The sequence below is a fragment of the Panthera onca genome, chromosome B1 (assembly GCF_046562875.1).
Source record: "Panthera onca isolate mPanOnc1 chromosome B1, mPanOnc1 haplotype 2, whole genome shotgun sequence".
Classification (NCBI taxonomy): Eukaryota; Metazoa; Chordata; class Mammalia; order Carnivora; family Felidae; genus Panthera; species Panthera onca.
In genome coordinates, this window is record NC_138342.1 from 185,882,495 (window position 1) to 185,903,520 (window position 21,026).

General features: G+C 37.9%; 1 long non-coding RNA gene across 2 annotated transcripts in view; it reads right to left on the reverse strand.

Annotated features, from left to right (window-relative positions):
• Nucleotides 1-1,555: 1,555 nt before the first annotated feature.
• The window catches only part of LOC132691573 (uncharacterized), a 140,240-nt gene continuing 120,769 nt past the window's right edge, over nucleotides 1,556-21,026 (reverse strand). For both annotated transcript variants that reach the window (XR_009615867.2, XR_009615868.2), the window contains exons 3-4: nucleotides 4,831-4,913; nucleotides 1,556-1,810 (exon numbers count right to left, since the gene is read on the reverse strand). This is a non-coding gene — a long non-coding RNA (uncharacterized LOC132691573). The remainder of the gene's footprint in view (nucleotides 1,811-4,830; nucleotides 4,914-21,026) is intronic.

Sequence of the window (21,026 nt, forward strand, 5' to 3'; positions counted from 1 at the left end):
TTCTACTTTCTGGAGAGAAGTGAAAATTGGAAACCAAGAGTATAAATTTGGCTAATTTGACAATAGTTGTTACATCTATTAATTATCTTCTTTTAAATACATACATAAAATATTTTATTATCTATAATCAGTTGGCACAGATTTTGTGGAGTTGGGAATACAGACGCTTTTTTATTTCAAATTCTCCGTATTTGGTTCATACTCCTATTACCCAGCAATTATATTTAAAGCAAAAGTTAACCTGCTCTCATAAAATTATATAATCATGTAATCAGAAGGGAGATTAGTGGTTCTCTTGTTCTGCTTTGGAGAGATCTACTCAATATGGTCTCATTTAAAATTTTTAGTAACAAAATTTTCAGCATGCTGGTTTTAACCAGTTTTAAATCACTCAAGTTCATTTTTATAACTTTCCTACCTATAACTTTGCTATTCCTTTTAAAAATTTCCTATCAGTCTTCCTTCCTTCTCTTTAATAACAGTTCTCTCTAGTTCTCTGAGATTTACGTAATACACTGGAGTATACAGACTCCATGCCGCTGTGCCCCTTCACTCTGAGGGAGGGCTCCAGCAACGGTGATCCTGTAGCATGAAGTTAAACGCTGTAAGGGGAATGGGCCTGTTCAAAGATCACCTTCCTCTTTGATCCTGCTCTTTCACGGGGTTTGGTTTTGCAACTGATGGTACTGCCATTTTGTCCTTCCCCAAACTCAAGTTCAGCGTCACCCTTTCTCTCTTGAGTTCATATCTCAGTGGCTCTGCTTTACCTAATATTGACTTTCTCTGTGGTCGTCACATTACCATTGTCCTCACTAATCCCTACTTAGCCTATCACAGTAACAACACGCCTGGTTGCTTAGGCTCAAATCCTCGTGTTCCTTAGTGTGGTCTCCATCTGGCCCTCACTACCTCTCTGTCTACCTGGTGACTCTGAGAGCTGCTATTTAGGTCATGTGCTTGAGGGGCTAGTATCAGGTTAAGGTCACCGCAGCCTGCTTGGCCAAATAAAGTGAATGCGGAGGCAGCAATACCATCAGGTAGCTAAGCTAAACTTCCAGCACACACATGCATACAAAACCATATTAGCTTTGTCTTGCTTGTGGTATAATGTTGAAAGTCCTAGCCTTATTTTCCAGATCTTGTGGTCTTGTATAATTTGCCCTAACTCTACCTTTCTAAGTTTCTTTCCAGATCCTTCTGTCTCTCTTCTGTGTTCTAGCACAAAAGAGGACTGAACTTTTCCTTAAAATGTTAAGAAAACTCCTAACTCATCCTTTGCTCATGCTCTCCCTTATTCTATCTTTACCTCTTTTCTTCCATATCACCTTGCAAGATCTCTCTCAGACGGCAGGTTCTCACTGAAGTTTCCACCATTACCCTTATTCGAAATTAACCTCCCTTCTTTGATCTTCCACTGCTTGTTGTTTTGCCTGTATCAGAGCATAACTTTTATCTTTCTTTCTTACACTTACTGCCTTACATTGCTCTCTCCTCTACCTAATTGGAAAAGAAAGAAACTCACTGCAGACAGAGATTTTCATATCGATCTTCCTCTTTATTTGTCTGAATGTCTATTATAGTGGCTTCCATGTGGTGGGAGCAAGATGAACAGTGGCTGCTTCAAGGATTCACCATCTCTCACCAGATGCCCTATTCAACATGCCTTACTGAGGTAGCCAGGGCGTCCTGAATATGCTAAGACTGTAATTCTTCCTCATCAAGACTCATTCTGTTTTTCAAGTATTCAAGATAAGCAGAGTCTTTTGGAGATAACGCCATGTGACTTCTCTTCTTTTGTATCTGCTTTTGCCTTGATGGGGGTGGAAGAAAGGGGCACAGGCAGTTCAAATCCCTATATCACAGTTTGCTTTTCCACAGCACCTTTCATAGATCATAGGTCTCAGTGCCCAGATGGTTTTCTTCTATTACCCACTAATTATTAATGAGGATGCACAGCAAAGCCTCCACAGAGTAGCATCTGGAAAGCTATAATTTTCTGGAGCTCCATTTCAATAACCTGCTTCTGTCTGAGTGTTTAGATTCTCCTCCCAAAGAGGAGAGTCTCCTCCCTCCACAGGAATAAAGCCATCTTCCTTGTGGCTCAGTGGCTCCTGATCTTTTGGCACAAGGGAGGGAAGCAGGGCACGCCTGAGTGTGCCGATTCACAATCCCCAGGTGCTGCAGTGTTGTGGAGAGTGAGGTCAGAGTGGGGATGTGGGGTCAGAGTTATTGTTTTATTTATTTATTTGTTTGACAGAGTGGGAGAGAGAGAGGGACAAAGCTCTCTTGGGGGAGGGGCAGAGAGAGAGGGAGACACACAATCTGAAGCAGGCTCCAGGCTACGAGCTGTCAGCACAGAGCCCGATGTGGGGCTCGAACTCATGAACCATGAGATCATGACCTGAGCCGAAGTCAGATGCTTAACCGACTGAGCCACCCTGGTGCCCCAATAGCTATCTACTTTCTATGGCCAAAGTCAATTTTGTCCAAATTTTGAAATTTGGCAGAACAGACTCTAAGCCCAAAATAATTTGGTAAAACATTCACTAATTCTCCCTTTAATGATAGGGAATATTGAACCAATTTATAGGAAGGAACATTATAAATGTTATGTGGCAAGTACCAGGGATTAGGATATGTGATTTTTTTAAAAAATCACTCATGCCTGATTTTTCCTTATAAACTGAAATTCAAACTCATGTCAAAATTTTTAATAGAATGTTAAAGATAAGTTTTGAAGTAAACAGTAATTTCAGAATAGGATACAGAAGCTTGAAGTTAGAAATAAGTACAAAATAACCCAATACCATCTGATATTTGAATCTTCTTGAAAGTATTTCCATGAATTGATAGTTTATCTTTGTAACAGATTTGAGGTGTCAGGGGTCCCAGTAATTTCTCCCAGAGACGACTACTGTCTCCTGAGTTCCCCTTGGGGTCAACCTGAATGAGTCCATTTCCTCTCTACTGAACAGTCTCCTAGCCAATGTCCCGTGTTTCCCACCTGGCCCACATTTGACATGGTTCCTGTCATTTGTTTCATCCTTTGAATGAAAACTTTCAGCTTTCTTGGTTTTGCCAGGCTTGACTTTTAATGCCTACTGTACAAGCAATTAACAGGATTTGAAAGGTCAATGGGAAACAGATTAAAGAACATTTTCTGAATGCCAGCACCCCGTGAAGCCAGGTCTGGAATGTGCAGGGTCATCCCGGTAGACATTCTGACTCCCCCTCCCCCTTTGTCAATTATTAGGTGGTTTATGAGAATCCAAACAGCATTAATCAAAGTGACAGGGGGAAAATCCTGTATTTGTATATGCCATTTAGGAAAAGTTATTTTAGTGTAAGAAATCTTGCTTTTGGAAATTTGCAAGCATGCACGCACAGGGGCATTTGTCTGCTTAGTCAGGAAAGGTAGTGATTACTGAGGGGACACTTCTCAGAGGGTTCCTGCGGTCCTACATCCTCATGCTCCTCTTTGGCACCCTCACTCCTAAACCAATTAGAAAAGTAGGTTAACAGCTCTGGGCAAATGGTCTGTCAGATGAAGACAAAGGTTTCAAGGAGGCAGGGAAATGGTTGGATAACACTGCTACATGAAGACAGAATATATAGTAGGTGTTTTCTCATACTCTGACTCTCAAAGGACATTTGATGGGTCCCTTGGGGCTTAAAAATACTAGTATCTATCAAAATCATGCTTCCTGTACCATAGTACCTTTGCCTTGGGTTCTTTCAAATTGTACCAAATGTTTTCCAAAATTGAAAAGCGGGATGCATTATAGATACTTCTTTCTCATTTTAGCATCATATAATGATTTAATGAGCCTCACTGGGTTACAAATGGGATAGAACCATGTTCCCTTGTGTTCCTTTTTTTCTTTCTAATAAAATGATCTCATAAGGTTGAAATCACTTTATTTCCTTTGGGAAAAATACAAGGCCTTTCCATTGATAAGAATAGTTAATTTCAACTTTAATTCTTTTTACTACATTTCAACTTTACTTTTTAAAAATACTTTTTGGTGGGGGGCATCTTCCTAATATCCCTTTAAAATAGTCTAATCCAGTATGAATCTGGTACCCTCAGTTCACTTATTAACTGGGATAAGTGCCTAACCTCAAAAATTGCTTAGCATTTTACTGTTCAATATATTCTACTACTCATGAGGGTACCAAGAAATAAGATTTAAAAAATCATTATCAGATGAAAGATACTCATCAAATAAATGATCGTTCTTAAGGAGAAATAGGGGATTGATTTTTTTTTCTCATTTGAAAGCATTGACTTCAGGCTCATTTGTAATAAAATGATTTATTTATCATTGCCGAGCAGGGGAAATTGCTTTTCTAAAATAATAACACTCCTTTATTTTCTAAAAAAAACTAGATAATTATAGCAGCACATAAGACACTAAGAATTTCCTCTACCACCCTAAGTCTCCCTCCCCATTCTCCAAATCTGCTACTTCCCTGAAAGTTTTCAAATCAGCAAGCTTGAAATGAGTTTCCTGAGAGTTCTTTTTCTCTCTTTTCCAAAATTTCCTAAGGTTACTCTATATATACCTAAACGCCAATAATTGTCTTGAATAGACTGAAGTAAAATAAATGAGATGGCTAAAATTCATTTTTATCTCATAAATGTTACACCTTGTCAATTAAAACAAATACTCCTTTTCTGTGCCAAGAAAACATTTTCTGTTACATTCACAATCTGTTTCAACTGCCATTGGGTACAAGGAAAACCTCTAACAGATGGGAATCAGTAAATAGCAATTGCAAGAAGAACTGACTATCTGAATAACAAATGGAAGACATATTCTGTATTACCTTGGCAGGCAGACGTGGTTCTGAGGGCTTTTTGAGGCACTGTACTATTGATTCGGAGGACAAGATTGGGGTCGAGATACCCCCTGAAAAAGAAAATATATGTATGCTTTACACAGACCATCACCCCTTATCTCATATCACACAGAGTCAAGGTTGTAAAGACCTTTCTATTCTTAGAATATTTGGGAATAGTGAGACATAGGAAGTAAGGGATGCAGCCTAGGAGGTGTGGAGGTGTTCATCCACAGACAAGGGGATAACATAGTCACCCTGGAGTTAAAGATCACAATGTCCTTCATTAACCTCTAACCCCACTTTCAACAAGAAAGAGACAGAGATAGTATTCAAGTGGGTAAACATGGTGACGGTAACGACTCTCTTTCTAAGAGCACAATGCTCAGAGCCATTGTGCTCTGCACAAAGGCTGCAGAAAATGCTACCTAGAGAAAGCCTTACATCAGGGCCAGTAGAGGAAGTTGCCGTCAGCACCACGTGGGCCAGATGCCTGAAAACACTGAACAAGTGAAGAAGTCTTGGACTTCTTCCAAGGCAAAAATAGTAAAAAGCCCGTGTCTGCTTTCTACCACCCAAGCGGGAACTGCTTCATGAGTCGCTCCTTTGAAATTTCCTTTCCAAGTCTACTCAGCGTGTGCAAGAGGAGTGCACCAAGAAATGTCTTAGGTGTGTGCGGAGATGGTAAGTAAGAAAGACACAGGTGGATTATCCTCTGTGGCCTTTGCTTACCATTCACCTATGCTTACGGATTAAGGCCCGAAACTTTGAGGAACAAAGCAAGCTAGTTATCCCTGGATAGACTACTAATGTGAAAATGTATAAGGAAACCTAACTTCAACTTGGAAGCAGGGACCCGTGAAGGGAGGGCTCTCACGCAGGTATCACTCATCGCAGCTTGCACAGTTCAGCAGGAAGAAGGAAGACTTCCTATCCACTTGGCAGCAGCAAGCTGCACTCCCCGGCGGCCAATGAAAAACCGTCACCACTTCAAACTCCTATTTTCCTCCAGTGAACTTTTGTTCAAACAACTGCCCCCCTCCCCCAACTTCCTCCTTTCCTCTATAAAAGGACAAGCTCCTCCTCTGTTCTCTGGACTTGCCAATGGTTCGCCATAGTCTGCTTGTCTTGAATTGCAATTCCTCTGCTATTTCTGAATAAACTCCATTTTGCTGTCTGAATTGCTTACCTTTTCTTTTAAAAGGTTGACGGTAACAACCTAAATTCTTTCCTATCCTTCCATTAGAGAGATACAGACCTGAGAGAAGGACTCGACATGAGAAAGGAGGCTTGGAAGAAGGGAACATGCAGGAGCAGTTAAGAGAAGGTTCTCTGAACTTCTCAAATGTACCTGTTTCCCATACCACAGGATCTCTTTCCACCATCCCTTCACCTTGCCTTCTGCAGGGTCCTGGAACAGTGGAGTAGCTCAAAATGTGCTATCAACCACAGTTGTCTCCTAGGACCTTTTGTTTGTTTTCAGAAATAAGACTTCCAAGAGATGATAATATGAAACATGTATATTCAAGTTAAATACGCTTCATTATTTTCATTAATCTTTGCAATGCTTTTAATACATTCCTATGAAGCAACAGAATACAGTTTGGGATGAAAATTTATCCAAGTGAGATTTAAAATATCATTATGGCTATGAAGGATTTAGATACTAGGTTTTATACTCATTGCTCTTCAATTGTTCAATCAACCAAAAGGTAAATGGGGGAATATCCTGAGTTTTCTTAACCTCCCATTGAGAGAGAACATGAAAATTGGTGTTTTTTTCTCACAGCATAATCTTTGAACAGATCGTCATAATCATAGTATGTCTGTATTCAAAATCATCATCAATGCCAAAAAATAACTCTTATCATGCCTTTACATACCTACTTGTCTATGCTGAGTCACACAGATAAACTGAACAGGGCCCCTGGCTTTCCTTCACCTCGCTTGTTTGTTGTTTTTTGGGGTTTTTTTGGTTGGTTGGTTTGTGTGTCCTTTCACAAGTCTCCCTTGATCCTTTCCAGGGAACCACTCTGCTCAATGCTGGTTCTTGCTCACCACCCCCCAGCCAAATGACAGTTGTATACCTCTTACCATCTCTCTGTGTCCCTCACTGGGCCCTCCTCTAGTACTCAGCAAATAAAGATAAACCCCTCTGTGCTCCATATATCTTAGCAAATGTCCAACCTTGTTCAATTGCAGCGTACGTTTGGCTCAAGTAAACATATTTAGGGAAGTCCTTATGTTCATGTGGTATATTGCTGTCAACCTATCTGGAGCTGATCTGCTATACTGCACAGTATATACATATATACATAAGTTCTTTACAGAAATAACTTGCACTAAGAAAGTAACACAATGAGCTCTAATATGAAAATGCATAGTTACTTAATCATAAGAGTAATATTTGCATTCACTGTTTACATAGTCTACAGAAATCAGCATATTAAAAAAAATAAGCTGGCGGATTCCAGGGCTTGGCATAAACTAGTCTTTGTATATTGTCATTGTCCCAGAAACAGCACAACACTTGGTGAATAATTTAAAACTTTCCTGTATTATTTTTGAGCAGGATGTAGGAGTAGTATACATTGCTTGTGACTACCCATGTCCAGTTAGGAAAAGAAAACCAACTCCACGTATTTCAAACCGATTCGATTAGAAAACTGGTTATAAAAGTAACCAAAAAAATGTATCAACAAAAAGAAGAAAGAAAGAATGGATGAAATTCCCCTAGACAGTGGTAACTGCATAATTTACTGCTATTAGTAACTGCAGGATGCCATTACTACTCCCGGGGCTAAGGACACAAAAGGGAGATGGTGTGACCCCATGTCCTCATGGCTGTGCTGCTGTGGATGCTGGAGTTCCTCCAGAGCCACTGCTGATGGACCCAGGAGCCCACACTCCTTGTGACACTGCAGGAGTCAGAGCCCAGGAGCACTGGGCTAACAAAGCTGCTGGAGCCTCCAGTGCTGCTAATGCAGGAACCCAGGCTGGCACTCATCACTTGCCAAGTGCATTGCCACGTGCTGGCTGAAAATAAGGGTCTGCCCTTCTTCCCACCTCTCAATCTATTGCCAGTGTCTCCCGTTATCAGCAACTTACTAGAAATATGCCCTAGGGGAGTCTGGAAAAGGGAGTGTGTAGATATTCTGCCCCTGTGATACAGAAAACAGCATAAAAAGGGAGTACTGGAGCAAAACGCCAGACCAGTAACCATCCCAGTGTTTTGCATAGAACATTCTATGTGTAGACAGCTCTATAGGAAGCCTGGTTGGCATTTATCTCTTTCCCAAATAGCCCTACTCATATCACCTGCTAGAGGCTTTCCTGATTTTTGTGGTCATTACTTCTCTCTCTCTCTCTCCCCCTTTCCCTCTGACACTCTATCCAGATAGAATACTCTATCCCTAAATTCTCACATGCCACCTGTATTTCCACCCGTGTTCGCCAACTGTGTCAACTCTCTAAGGCAGCTGGAGGACTCATTGGCTTCTTGTCTTATTTTTCCTTACTCCATTATTTAAAGTAGTGCGTGGATCCCCTTTGAAACTAGGTTTTTTTGTTTGCTTGTTTGGTAGTTTTACTTTAACTGGTTGGTTTCATCAAAGAACAAAAAATTACCTTCTATTATGAACTCAATGTTTGTATCCCCCCAAAATTCCTATGCTGAAATCTTAATCCCCAGTATGATGGTATTCAGATGTGGGCCTTTGGCAAATGATTAGGTCATGAGAGTAGAGCCTTCTTGAACAGGATTTATTAAACGGAGCCCCAGAACTCCCTCCTCTTCCATGATGTGAAGACACAGCGAGATAGTGATGCATGAACCAGGAAGTGGATTCTCACCAGACACCAAATATACTAGCCCCTTGATCTCTAGTTTTCTAGCCTCCAGAACCATGAGAAGCAAACTGCTGTTGTTCATAAGCCACCCAGGCCATGGTGTTCTGTTACAGCAGCCCGAAACAAGACAACTTATGGCAGTAAGAAAACAAATTGGAGATCAGATGGGTTCCTGTCCTGTATTCACTAATATTGACATTACAAATTTGGGGAAATCTCTTCACTTCTTTGAGTATAAGTTTTTTCCAAAGGTTGGATGTGGTATCTAAATTCCTGTCCTACTCAATTATATGAGGTTTTAGAAAAGTCATTTGTGTTTAAAATAACTCACGTCTCAATTCTGAAACACTTTCATGGGCATAACCTTTAAAAAGGAAGGTAGAATCCCATACCAGGAAGGAAAACATATATCTATTATAAAATCAAATACACCACAGAATCCAGAAAATAGTTCAAAATGCCTTTTCCTGAATTTCCTTAAGTTATCTATTCTGTAGCAGGTCTAGTGGATTGGCTCCTGCCTTCTTTCTCCCACAATTCACACTTCCTCCCTCATTCTCTCTGCCTCTTGGCTGTCACCATGGAGTTGCACTTTTTTCTCTTTTCCTCCATCTCAGAAGGCCCATTCAGTTTCATGTGGGTCATCCCTTATTAAACCTAGTAGAAATGGCTTCCAACCTCATGTCACAAGACTATGACAGCCATCTGCTCTTTCTGTCAAAACTTACAGGGACACATCTACCAGGCACAGAAACTTCCTCTTGCTGATTTTGACCAAAAATGATAACACAAACTTTCAGGACAATATTATCTCTCTAAGCTCTTTCCTCATCTTTTCAATCACCTTGTTTATTACCCTAGATATCTATGGCTGAAGAGGTAAAAGTACAGGTGACATTATAAGAGATGCAGGATGAGAAGATTCTGGTCTACCTTGCTACAGAACGTGCATAGAGTTAACCATCTCATAAATTGTGAATAACAATAGAGTTTTAAAATTAAGGCTATAGCACAAGGAAATATGGGAAAACCAGATTAGTTTACTTAACTTCTTGGCCTATGGCCATGCATTTCTGAACACATGGTTTATTGAACTCTTTCTTCTCTTGATAACAGTGAATGCTTCAATAAAATATATAACCAGGAGAGTTGCAGAAAGAAAACAGTTACAAATAATATTTACTGGTAATGCTCATATCAGAAATGTATATTAAAATGAAGCTTTAAAACTAATTTTTATACTTGATTTGAACAAAAGCAGCTTATTTGCAAGGTGGTCCAGTACATTGCCACATCTTGTCCAGAGTTCGTAACATCTGCTTTTATTGTTTAGAATTATTATTTTGGTCACTGCATAAATCAATGCTTTAAAATTTTTTTATATTAAGAAACATAACAAAACAAATCCCACTTTTTTTTTAAGTTTTCATAGGACTTGGCACTTGAGTTTTTTGGAAAAAAACAGAAAAAAGGGAAACGAGAGTAAACAACAGCAATATGCTCATTTCATAGATTTTGAGGTCCACCTGTTTAAATGTTTTCAAAACCATTAAATGCATCTGTTACTTTTTTTTCTGTGATAAAACAAATTATATGAAAAAATAAGTATGCATAAGTATCTAAAGTCAATTTAGGTAGGTTTTCAGATAGAAAATTAGGTAAGTTCAAAAAATACCTCAGATTCATTAGCCAGTCCCCATTTTGAAGTTAAGAGGAAGAGGGCTTACCTGTGTAACCTTGGGTACTATGTAACCTTAGGTACTATGTAATCTTGGATGATTCATTTTTATAGAATATTATTTACCTCTTGTGAGTTGTTCGAGGAATTCCTGAGTCCTTGTATAGTAAGGGCAAGGCATATAGTTATCCTTTGATCAATAATGTATATTATTATTTAAATGGGAAATATATGTGAATGTAATTCTTTATTCCTGATCCAGTCGTATTTGTTTGTGTATTTGATCTTGTGGAATCTCAATGGGCAACAGTTTCTCTCTCTAGTGTGTTCCAAAGAGCACTAGACCCTAGTTATCTGTCAGATACAGGAGGAGAAATGGCTTCTGTTTCTGGCTCAGTGACTGCAGCCTGCAACACCTGGAGCAAGGCATCTACCCTTTGTTCATTTCTTATATATATAATTAGGAGATGATAGTAAGTGGTCACAAAAGTGCCCTGTGGTTCTAGTATGTAATATCTTTGAGCCTGAATCCTATATGGTATTATTTTGTTCTATTACTATATTATTATATGCCTTCTACTTTTTAGGATATTTCACAATCAGGAACACATCATTTCTTTTGAGATATAAAATAAGATTCCTGGATGACATAATTGCATCTTCAGCTTAAGAAGCATCACTTTGATACTCCTAGTTTTACTTATATGGAGGACTTCATATCACTGCATAATCTACATGTGACTCTGTGCTGTGAGCAGCTTCTATCCTTAACCTATGGCATTCCTGAACAGTTGTCATCATTTCACTTTATCACTCCCTGACAAAGAAGAACCTGTTTCAATGAGCTTTAGTGATAAACTGACATTATATTAAATATCTTTTGAAGAAACATGAATGGGAAAGGCAGTGTCACAGACTATTCACCGGTTAGTCTGAGTCCTCTGGAAAGCAACTATTAATGCAGGATTAAGTATGCAAGGATTTTATTACAGTAAAATTGAGGGAAAATGGTAAAGGTAAGGTAAAATTGAGGGAAAATGATAAAGTGCTCAGGGAAGGCTGTGGAAAGCATCTTAGACTGTTGTCCAGCCTCAGCAAGTTGCATCAAAACCACTGGGGAGACCCTGAGCCACAGTCGGCCATGAGGAGCTCACGTCTCCCAGGAACAGGCTGGTTAGTGTCCCTGCTGCTGCCCTCGAGCAGTGGCTGAGAGCAATCCACGGCATGTGCATCCACAGCACAAACACAAGATGGATTTCAAAGCTCATGAGCCAGGCTCTAGGTCAGTAACTCTGTCTCTAGTTAGAAACCTGTGAGGTGTAATTTCACAGCCACCCTGGATAGGTATCTCTTCTCAATCTCTCTGTTTCAGGATCCATTGCAAAGTGCCACCCATCACCCAGTGAACCTTCCTTTGATCTAGTCTTTCAAACTACTCTTACTTGGGAACTCTCCCCCTCTGGAGTCTTTCCACATTTCTTCCTTTCTCTGGTCTCTTCTGCAAGCTCATCCAAATTTGCAACATCCATCATTATTGTCCTGAATGTTCAAAAGTCATGACCTAGCCACTCAGGGAATTAAACATCAATTAGTTCCCAGAATTCACCATCCACAGAAGGCAATGAGTAGGATAACGAAGAACACAAAAAGTTTCCTTCCATGTTACAGCAAAGCTGTGCTGTCACCCAACTCCTCTGTCCCATTTACTACTCCATGGTCTGTCTTCTGGATCCATGCACATACTGAAACTCCTCTCATAAAATCATTAATATCTGTTTAACTGTCAAATCTATTGGACATTTTAAAGTCATTATTCTTGACTTTTATATCCATTTAACATTACTGATCATCCATTTCTCAAAATTCTATTTTTCCTGGACCACTGCAATTCAGTACACTGCACATTCTCCTTACATCTTTATTCCTTTTGTATTTTTCCTCATGTTTTTTGTTCCTCCCCATTCCTTAAATAGTGGTGCTCCCCAAACTTTGTGCTCTTTTTATTCTACATAGTTTTTGTAGGAACTTTATTCTCTGCTGTGTAACAATTTTCATTTACTCATGTAATGTTCTATAATTTATCAAGCTCCTAGTATGAACCATGTACTATACTATGTCCTGATGATAAAATTATAGGGAAAAAAGTCTCTGGCTTTAGGGTACATATTGTCCAATGGAGGAAATATAAAAGTCAATAGGCAATTATAGGACAATGAGATACTTCTACAATAGGTGAGTGCACATGGTTTGGGTCATCATAGGAGGGCATCTAACTTAGACTTGGAAAATTAGAGAAGCTTCTCATAAGAATATAATCAACAGTGTGTAATAACAATAAGAGGGGAAGTAGGGCACTCTGAACTAAGAAAGCACCACATTTGAAGGTATAATTAGTTTGGTGTATCTGCAATACTGAATTAAAGGAAAAGGGAGAGGTTGGGTCAGGAAATTGTAAAGTAAAGTTAATGAAAGGAACAACCTTATGTGCTGTGCTGAGGTCTTTGGGTCTTAAGATGACAGCAGTGAAGATCGCTGATGGGTTTGAAATGAGCGCATGACTTAATTTCTTTATAAGTTTTGGAAGCTTACTCTATAGGAAGGATGGCTTAGAAATGCCTGGCTTCCTTGCTGACCTCATCTCCCTCTTCCCATGTTCTCCCTCAGCATTAGCCATGCTGGCCTCTCCTCCCTCATCCTCAGACACACCATCTTGCCTGACAAGCTGCTGCTCCTCCCCCGGACCCTCTCTCTTCAGGAGTGTGCAGGCTCTCTCCCCCACGTCTAGTTGTCTACTCAAATAGCACCTCCTTAGACAGGTCTTCCCTGGCCATGCCCATGTCTCTCTACTTGCCTCTACCTGTTCCTATCCCTAAAGTCTGTTTGTTGTTCTTTTCAAAGTTATCACTACCTGACATTACTATATGTCTGTACATTGCCTATATCCTTCCTTACAATATAGCTTCTCTGAGGGTATGAATTTGAATTTTTTATTGTTCCCTTAATATTCAGAAAAGGGCTTGACAGACAATAGTCATTTAATATACGATTGTTGAATGAAATTACTGAATCAGAGCCTGGGGAGCCCTACCAATAAACACATTTAGAATACAGGCCTTTATTAATTAGAATAAATTAACTACTGAGAATTTTCTCACCCGATATCTTAATAATACATCTAAGCTATGCTCAGATGAGAGGAATCCAATGCAATAATTAATTTCTGGGAACAATATTAATAGATATAGTTTCTAACTAATAAGACATTTGAAATGTTTTAAATACTATTCCTATATTCTCTTTTTTTTTAACCTTATATATTAGCTTTTAGTACTATTCCTATATTCTCTTCTTTTTTTTAACCTTATAGATTAGCTTCATAAACACAACCAGCTGAATGTAACTCAATAAAGATGGGGCTACCAACATTTAAATGTTGACAGGAAGGAAAAATGACTTTTCCTGAGTTATTTTCATAAAAGAAGATGACTCTCTGCAGAGTTAGTCTCATAAAAGAAAAAATATTGGGTAGATAAAATATTTCCAAGCTGTATTAAAATAGGCTTTTTTGATAACTTAAGAGACTACATTTTAGGTCCATGGATTTCAACAGACTTTTTTTCTTTAGAGAATGAAAACATCAAATGTCTCTGACTTCATCTAGTTTTAATAAAATATTTTATTTCATGGAGTTACATTTGATAAGCTCATTCGCACTACATTAGTTGACGATTTGCTCCAACCACAAACTCTAGCCAAACTAATACAGGTTTCAAATAAATCAGAAGCAAAAGCCTCAATCCTACATTAATTGCATTATAGTTCAAAGTTTCATTTTGTGAAAACAAAGGTGTTGTTCCTCCTAAAATTAAAAAAAAAAGTAGTGACAATTATTTCAAGTTGTCAACTGAATCTGCAGATCAGATTCTGTTAAAATGTCAAAGTGTTCCTGTATGCCAAATTTACCCAACAGGTTCAAAATATGCTTTAAACAACAAATCAGTGAAAATGCCTAAAGTTTATTCAGTTTATTCAAAACTATTTCCTGAGGCCCTTCTCCTCATAAAGGACTGTGCCAGTGTAAGAATCCACAAATGAACAAACATGTTCTGAGAGCACTCAAGGTGCTCTTGAAAGGCAGCTCGTCACAGCTGTGTAAGCAGTGAGGTTGATCACAGAACGAGAGATGCCCATGTCTGAAAGGGACCCTTCAACCAACCATTTGAGGTCAGCATGCTTCCTGTGATACTCCCATCAAGTGTCTAGTCAGCAAATGCCAGTAAAAGGAGAAACATTTTCCTCCAAAGGGCAAGTTAGATCTCTGTAAAGTGTATATGGTTAATTTTCTTTTTTTGTATAGCAGCTAACATATAGCTCTTAATAATCAAATCTATTTTTCTTCCTTGGGGTCAATAGTAAAGATCTAGGAAAACATGAACTCTCCCAGGGATGGACCAGTCCTTAGATGTGAAAGACAGAATGGAATCTATAGTGACTCTTAAACTTATGGCTTATATTCGTAATTACAAAATAAAGCAGGCTACATAAAAAAAGAAAAAAAGAAAATTTTCAATTCACATAAACATGCAGACTGATGCATTATAATCCCTCTGTTAACAAAGCACTTAAAACCACATTTAAATTATGAGTGTTGGTGTTAACCTTTCTCTTGATGGTAATAAAATAAAAACCATATCAAATCTAATTCTAAAAACCAAATATGGTAATAATTAAGCTTCTCAGAAGCCAATTTTTCTTCATTCTCAAGCATCATGCACCACTAGTGATTTTTTTTCTGTTAAGTTATCCAACATTAGAGAAGCATCCACATGTCACTCTGCGGTTAAGTATGCAATGAAAATACAAACACCTTACAAAATGCAATGTATTTTCTTGACTGAGACAAAAATACACATGAGTTAATTAATTAGCTGTGTATATAATTATGTTATTATATTAACAGAAAACCAAGGGACTGTGAGAAGCATCACATACACAGAAAGAGAAAGAAGTGGGGAAAAGAGAAAAAAAAGTAATACAGGAAAATGCTGAGGGTGACATACAGTAAAGAGGATTAATGTAAAATGATACAAACTAATAGCAAGTCTCAGTAACAATGCTGAGAATCAAAGGCACGAAAAGCAGAGAAAGAGCCTATTCTAAACAACCACAAATTGAGAGCTCTGAGATTGCACGTATCTCTGCATGTGCATGTGAGTAGGTGTGTTGTTTATACCATGGTGACGGTAAAAGATTCACCACACGTGTTGAAACGACTTGTCGCTGAGAGTATAGTTTTCTATTGCTGCCATAATAAATTACCACGAATTTAAGAGCATAACACAATGCCCATTTCTTATAGTTTCTATGGATCACAAGTTGGGGCATAGTGTGCGTTAACTAGGTTTTCCGCTTATGGTCTCACAAGGCGGCCCACTCATCTGCACTCTTGTCTGGAGGTTCTGGGGGAAAAATCTGCTTCCAGGCTCATTGAGATTGTTAGCAGATTTCATTTCCACATTGTAGGAAGGAGGTCTCTGCTCCTGTGCTGACTAGTGGATGCGGATTATTCTCAGCTTCTGGAGGCCTCTCACAATGGTCAGCTTGTGGCTTCCTTCATATTCAAGGCCAATAATGGCATGTTCAATCTTTCTTGTACTTATAATCTTACATTCTCTTCTGCTTCATCTTTTAAAGGCTCATGTGATTAGCTCGAGGTCACCTAGAATATCTAGAATAATCTTACTATCTAAAGGTCAACTGATTAATAACATTAATTACATCTGCAAAGCCTCTCTGCCATGCAACTTACCATAGTTATTGATGAAATACTAGGAGATGAAGATCTAAACCTAAGAAAATTTGAAAACTAGCTTTCAAACAAGCTGATCTACATGTAATTTAAATAGTTGCTAAAATAATGTCAATACTTTAAAGACAACAAAACTCATACACTAAGTAGTATAACATTAATAAATCAGAGCATTCAATCAAAATTGCTAGGCAGGTAAAAAAATATGACTTATAATTAGGATAAAATCAGTCAATAGAAACAGATACAGAAAAAACAGAGATGATGGATAAGAGCCTTAAGATAGGTATTTTTTTAATGTTTATTTATTTTTGAGAGAGAGAGGGAGACAGAGTATGAGCAGGGGAGGGGCAGAGAGAGAGGGAGACCCAGAATCCAAAGCAGGCTCCAGGCTACAAGCTGTCAGCACAGAGCCCGATGTGGGGCTTGAACTCACAAGCTGTGTGAGATCATTACCTGAGCCGAAGTCGGACGCTTAAACGACTGAGCCACCCAGGCGCCCCAAGATAGATATTTCAAATGCGCTCTAAGAATTAAAAAAAAAAACATGGTAAGTGAAAAAGAAAAATGGAAACTATTGAAAAACAAAACAAAACAAATGGAACCTCTAGAGCTAAAGAATATAATATCTAATTGGAAAAATTCACTAACTAGGTTTAAGAGAACATTAAAAACTATGGAAAAAACAATAAATGTGAAGATATCACAACAGAGACTATTAAAAACGAAATCATGTGATGCGAGGAGACTTAAAATAGCCACTCAGAGAATAGTGAGAAAACAGAAATCATATAACATACATGTCATTGGGATCCCAGAGGGAAAAAAAAATTGGGAAGGAAGAAAAATATTTACCAAATGATGACTGAATATTTCATTGGTTTAATGAAAATCATAAACTCCCTAATCCAACAAACTCAGCAGACTAAAATCAGGACAAACCAACAGAAAAATACCATAATTCTCCACATAGTGAAATTTTTGTAAATCAGTAATAGAAAAACTTTAAAGCTCCTGGAGAAAAAGAAAAGAAAAAAAGACAAAATACACACGGAGGAACAAAGACTGAGATTTCTCAACAGAAGTAAAGCCAGACAAAAGATAATGAAACAACATTAAAAAAAAAAAAAAAAAAAAAGGTCAACCTGGAACTACGGAAGCAGCAAACAGAAAAACCATGCTTCAAAAACGATGGTGAAGTAAAGACCTTTTTCAAGAACAAAAGCTGAAATAATTTGTGACTAGCAGACCTGCACTAAAAGAACAATACAAGAGCTCTTTGGGATCAAGAAAAATTATACCAAACAAAAACCTGTATTTATGTACAGGAAAAAAAGTACCAGGATGTTACTAGGGAGGTAAATGTAAAATACCTTCCTCATTTAAAAAATTAGTATTTTTTTAACTTTTGAGAGACAACATGCAGAGGAAAGACAGAAAGAGAGAGAGAAAATCTTAACCAGGCTCCATACTCAGCATGGAGCCAGATGAGGGGCTCATTGCAGGACCTGGGATTATGACCTGGGCTGAAATCAAGAGTCGGTCACAACCAAATGAGCCAGCCAGACGTACCTAAAATTCATTGTTAAAGACAAGAATAAACTACTGCAAAATATATAACATACGCAGAGGTAAAATGTATGGCAATACTAAAACCCAGAGGGGGAATGGAAGCCTGCTGTTCCAGGGTTCTTAAGTTACTATGGGTTGTCAGTGAAACTATTTTGAAGGTACTCTGTGGTAAGTTAAAGTTGGGAAGGAGAGAGTTAAACATACTGTTGTAAGAGTCTTATATGGGAGGTGGTAAGGTATTATTTAAAGGTAGACTGTATTAAAGATGTATATTGTAAACCCAGAGGCAAAACCTATTAAAAAACAACAACAACAACAACACAAAAGCCAAAGAGGTATAGCTAATAAAGCAGTAAGTGTAGATAAAGTCAAACACTGAACAACATTCCGAGAAATAAGGAAAAGATGATATTTAAATAATTTTGCATTGTTTTGCCTCATACAGGGGATGAATATGGGGATTTTGGTTTTTTAAGAACACTTTTAAGACAAAGAAATTATGATGTGCTATGTTTTATGCTACGTAATGGATACACTAACTCCCAAGATAGACATGGTTTCTAAGACCAACCCCATATGCGTATTTGTTAATATTTTTCCTTTAAACCTAATAAACTGAAATGAAATGGATGAAATGAGGAATTGGGTGACTAGAATCATGCTACACAACAAATAAAACTGCTCGACTGGGACACAGAAATAAACACATAAATTCTAAAGCAATAGATGAACATCAAGAAAGACTATCAGCAGGAGCTAAGCAGGAAGAAAAGGAGAAAAGTGACCAGGGAACCAGTATGTCTTCTCGGACCATAAGATATCCCGAAAGAGATCCCTGTAATCCCCAGTTTCCTATCTGAGACCACCTACATAAATCCAGAACACTGGGAAATGGAAAATCAATCCACTTCACTGCTGTCTCAACTTGAATGACAGTGGAGGAAAAATAGATTTCCCCTGTTAATCTGACATCCACTGCCCTGTCATTGGTTTGGAGCCTGAATCTTTATTGTTTATGTAGCTTCAATATACAAGCTGGAAATTGTAATATTAAGTGGAGTTGGGACTGTCATGCTCACATGTACCTGAAAGAAGGAAGTACAAATACTGAGGTACAATTTAGACTGGCAGCTTGCTTCTCAACAGATTACAGTGAAAAGTCCTTAATGTTTTCAGAGAAAATAACAGTCAATCTAGACTGTCTACACAGCTAAAGTATTTTTCAAAAATGAAAACAAAATAGACATGAAGAAAACTGAGTAAGCTGGCTTCTAAAAAACTCCCAACAGGACTTTAAGAGACAAAACAGATGAACGCAAGGGAAGAGAAACAAAAACAATATAAAAACAGGGAGGCGGACAAAACATAAGAGACTCATAAATATGGAGAACAAACAGAGGGTTAATGGAGGGGGTGTTAGGAGGGGGGATGGCTAAATGGGTAAGGGGCACTAAGGAATCTACTCCTGAAATCATTGTTACACTACACGCTAATTTGGATGTAAATTTAAAAAAATTAAAAATTAAAAAAAAGAAAAAAGGATGAACACAATAATGTTTAAAACTGAAAAAAAAAAACCCTCAACAAAATAAATTCTGTCAAAAAGGAAGGAAAATGGTCCCATAAAGAAGGTCTAAAATCCATCAAAGAAGGGAGAATAAGAAATATAAGGATAAATCTATATGGTTTTTTTATTTCATAAAATCTTAAATAATGTTTATTTGTAGGTTCTAACACAAGCTAGAAATTTAAAAAATCTGACAATTGTAAATGTGCTCTGAGAAGGGTGATGGGAAATAAATTATTTTAGGTCTTTGAATTAAAAGAGAGGTAAAAATATTTATTAACTTTAGAATTTATATATATATATATATATATATATATATATATATATATATAAGCTCAAATTGTAAATCTAACTATTAAAATATTATAATGTAAGACATAGCTTCCTAACAGTTAAGGAGATGAAAATTAAAAACTTTAATCACTAATAAGGATCCAGAGAAGGAATATATGAAACATGAAACAAGAAACATGAAAACTGGGACACAGGGAAAGTTCAGTAATATTTAAAACCTAACCTTAAATAGTGCTTTGATTTGCCAATGCTTGAAACATGCTTTACCATACCAATTCATTTAATACAATAATCTTTTGAGGCACCTATTATTATTATATCATTTTACAGGTACAAACCTTAGGCAATGAGAGAGAAAATGATTATCTATAAGAGAAGGCAAGATTCAAACCTAAGCAGTCTGCCTCAAGAGTCTGTTTTTTGGGGGCACCTGGGTGGCTCAGTTGGTTAAGCGTCTGACTTCAGCTCAGGTCATGATCTCATGGTTCGTGAGTTCAAGCCCCGCGTTGGGCTCTGTGCTGATAGCTCAGAGCCTGGAGCTGCTTCAGATTCTCTGTCCCCCCTCTCTCTGCCCCTCCCCAGCTGGCACTCTGTCTCTCTCTCAAAAATAAATAAACGTTACACACACACAAAAAGTTAAAGAGTCAACGTTTTTAAATACTACCAAAACATAGAATTTAAAATGACTGTTATTACACCAAACATTGAAATAAACATACTGAATGAAATGTCCATTTTTCTAGCAAAGATTGTTTTACTGAATTAGGAAAAATCCATCTACTTAGAAAAGACATCTGAAACAACCTAAGATCCATGTCATCGCAACTATCAATACTTTGTTCCTTTACATTGACTATTTCGTTGCGTGCATATATCATGATTTGTTTTTTCGTGCCCATGACTTGAGGGACATTGTGGGGCTACTATGAACAAAGCTGGTGTGAACATTTCTATAGAAGTATTTTAGTGGGCGTGCATTTCCATTTCCTTTGGTTTAAAAGTATGAAGTTGTTGGGGCGCCTGGGTGGCTCAGTCGGTCAAAGCGTCCAACTTCGGCTCAGGTCACGATCTCACGGTCCATGAGTTCAAGCCCCGCGTCAGGCTCTGTGCTGAAAGCTCAGAACCTGGAGCCTGTTTCAGATTCTGTGTCTCCCTCTCTCTGACCCTCCCCCATTCATGTTCGGTCTCTCTCTGTCTCAAAAATAAATAAATGTTAACATAAATAAATAAATAAATAAATAAATAAATAAATGAATGAATGAATGAATGAATAAATAAAAGTATGAAGTTGTTGAAGTGCTCCCCAAAGTGTTTGTACAATTTACAAATTCATCAGCAACGTTTAGGAGTTCTGACAACTCTACAACCTTGCAAAATCTTGTGATTTTAGGATTTTTAATTTCAGTCAATGTGTG